The sequence below is a fragment of the Glycine max genome, chromosome 15 (genome assembly GCF_000004515.6).
Source record: "Glycine max cultivar Williams 82 chromosome 15, Glycine_max_v4.0, whole genome shotgun sequence".
Taxonomy (NCBI): domain Eukaryota; kingdom Viridiplantae; phylum Streptophyta; class Magnoliopsida; order Fabales; family Fabaceae; genus Glycine; species Glycine max.
The window spans coordinates 42,666,501-42,669,993 of NC_038251.2; positions in this window are offsets into that span (position 1 = coordinate 42,666,501).

Genomic DNA, 3,493 nt, shown 5'->3' on the forward strand with positions numbered 1-3,493 from the left:
ATGGCCAAACTGAGGTGCTAAATTAGGTTATTGAACAATATCTACATGTCTTCGTGCACAGGAAACCAGCTTCATCGGGCAAATTCTTGATTTGGGCAAAATGGTTGTATAATACGTCTAGGCATTTCGGCACGGAAGCTTCCCCTTATGAGATTACATATAGTAAGAAATCGCTTATGATTCCGTAGTATGTGTTAGTCGATGAAAACGACTAACTTTTGTGCATAAAACTTGTATAAATTGTATCAAACTCTCCCAATTTATGGTTATTTTGTAATGTTATAAGTATTTTCGGTTAAGTATAGGTAATAAATACTTAGTATTTTCATTTTGTGTGTTTAATAATCATTTTCTCTCAATTTCAGGTTAATTAGGAAAGCTTTGGAAAAGGCTGTTTTCACCTTCTCGCTAAGCCAATCTGTTGGCTTAGCGAGCATCCGCTAAGCGCGACACTCCTGGGCTAAGTGCGAGGAAGAATCTAGAAGAAGATGAGCTGTACAGGTTTGCTAAGTGCACCGCGTCATCTCTTTAAGCGCACCACTTTAGTTCATCCGCTAAGCAAGAAAGGCGCACTAAGCCAAAAATCACTAGCGTACGCTAAGCGGTCCATACATGCGTTAAGTGCACGAGCACGAACAAGGCCACCTATTTAAGCCAGAAATCAGATTTTGTGAAGGGAGTTTGAACTGGGGTTCAGAGCTTTGCATGTCTAGGGTTTCTAGAGAGAGAAAGGTCCAAGTTCCTGAGAGTTTTGAGAGATTTTGCTATGTAAAGATTTGTAGAGACCAGAGCTTGAAGCAGGAGCCAGTTTGAGAGCTTGAGATGAATTTGTGAGTGATTGTGAGATCCTAGAGGTGAAGGGGACATCCTCACCACTTGTATTTTTTCAATCTATCATCTTGTTCTTCTCTTTGTTGTTAAGAAGGCTTCCTGGTATGGAAAGCTAAATCCTCTATTGGATCTTCGCTGTAGGTACCTGATGTAAATATATTTCTATCTATTTAATGATGTTTTGTGTGTTCTTTGTGCTATTTGCTTTTCATTCCAGTATGCCTTTACCTTGATCACGTAGATGCGTGCTTTGTTAGGGTCATTCAACAGTGGAAACTGGTCTGACTCTAAAGTCCTTGATAGTGCAGGGCTAAGTTGTCGTGCTTTCACGAGGAATCAGTGTGCGATAAGTTAGTTGAGTATGTGTGTCTTAATGCGGTCCTAGTTAAGTTTAGTCTTACAAGAGGAATCTACGGATGAGGCTTGATTAGGATTAGGCTAAACTATCATGAGGAATCGGGGTTTAGTGTCTCAGGAGACACCATAAGAACACATGAGCATTGTTAGATAGAGAATATTTTTTTAGCATCAGGAACCTATTAGGAAAACCAATGTGTTCTCTACTTGTTTTTACACATCATTTGTCTCGCGTGATTTTCTTTCTTTTTGCACAGATAGTTTATACACTTGTTGATGTTCACACTTACTTTTACACAATAGACGCCTATTTACTGAAATAGCTTACCAAATAACACAAGTTCCCCGAGTGTTTGATACTCGGTTCTTACCGTTTTATACTACTTGTGCGATCCGGTGCACTTGCCGGAAGCCGAACAAGTTCTTGGCGCCGTTGCCGGGGAACTTTTTATTTGGGAAGTTAGCTCGTTTTTAGGTGTCTATTCTTTATTTGTTATTCTTTGATTGTTTTTGTGAATATTTGTTCATAATTTCTATTTGTCTTCCATTGTTTAACTAGATAACCACTGTTCTGTTTGTATTGTATATGCATAGATCTCCCACAAGCAATTTAGTTCCTCTGGACTTAGAAATTGAAGCTACGTTGCGAAGGAACAGGGCCGAGAGGAGAAGGAAACTTCTGCAAGACAGAATAGTTGCATCCATTCTTGAGGAGAAGACTCATTTCTCCGACTTATTATCACCTGATTCACCGTCATCAAGGGAATCTGCCACTCAATTACCTGAAGCCATTACCATGGTAGAAGAGCATGACCAGAGGATTACCCTTGAGGATTATTCAAGTAGTTCAGTACCACAATTTTTTACCAGCATTGCATGTCCTGAAGTGCAAGCTAACAACATCAACTATCCACATTCCTTAATTCATTTAATACAGGGGAACTTATTTCAAGGATTACCTAATGAAGACCCCTGTGCACACTTGGCAACGTTCATTGAAATATGTAACACTGTTAAGATTTCCGATGTACCAAACGAAGCTATTAGGCTCAACCTTTTCTCATTCTCATTGGCAGGAGAAGCCAAGAGGTGGCTCCACTCATTCAAGGGAAACAGTCTGAAAACCTGGGAAGAAGTTGTTGAAAAGTTCCTAAAGAAATACTTCCCAGAGTCCAAGACTGCAGAAGGGAAAACTGCAATCTCTTCATTTCATCAGTTTCCTAATGAATCTCTGAGTGAAGCATTGGAGAGATTCAGAGGCTTGTTAAAAAAAACTCCCACTCATGGGTTTTCTGAGCCAATCCAATTGAATATGTTTATAGATGGGCTGGGACCACAAACCAAGCAATTGTTAGATGCTTCTGCATGGGGAAAGATAAAACTGAAGACCCCAGAAGAAGCAACAGAGCTAATTGAGAACATGTCAGCCAGTGATCATGCCATTCTACGAGACAGAACCCACCAACCCATGAAGAAAAGCTTGATAGAGCTATGATCACATGATGCGTTATTGGCACAAAACAAGTTGCTTTCTAAGCAACTGGAAATTTTAACAGAAACACTTGGTAAGCTGTCAACTAAGTTGTCTATGGGTCAACCTACACACTCTTCTGTTTTGCAGGTTACAGGTTGTACCATCTATGGTGAGGCTCATGAAACAGGCCAATGTACTCCCACTAATGTAAACACTCAAGAAATTCATTATATGGGAAATCAACAGCAATAAGGGTATACTCAAGAAGGATTTTCAGGCTTCCAGCAGGGTCCATATAATCAACAAGGACAGTGGAGGACACACCCTGGCAATCGGTTCAACAAAGACCAGAGTAGGCCTTCAAACAGGCCAATCCAACAAGGACCTAACATATTCCAGAGAACTACTAAGTTGGAGGAGACCTTGACTCAGTTTATGCAGGTAACAATGTCAAATCATAAAAGCACTGAGTCAGCACTGAAGAACCTTAAAGTCTAGGTGGGACAACTGGCCAAGCAGATAGCTGACAAGTCATCCAACAGTTTTGTGGCAAATACAAAACAGAATCCCAAGGAGAAATGCAAAACTGTGATGACAAGGAGTAAAAGGTTTGTGGAGGTTGAGGATGAGGATAATGTTGTACATGAGAAGAAAAATGCTGACAAGAAAAGTACTGATGGCAAGAAAAATGAGGTGATAGGTGAAAGTAATCAAGAAAAAGAGGAACAAATAATGGTCAAGAATAAAGAATTGAAGGACCAAGAAAAAGAAAAAAAAATAGAAAATTAAAAAAATGAAAAAGAAGAAAAAAAGAATAAGAATGCAAAGAAG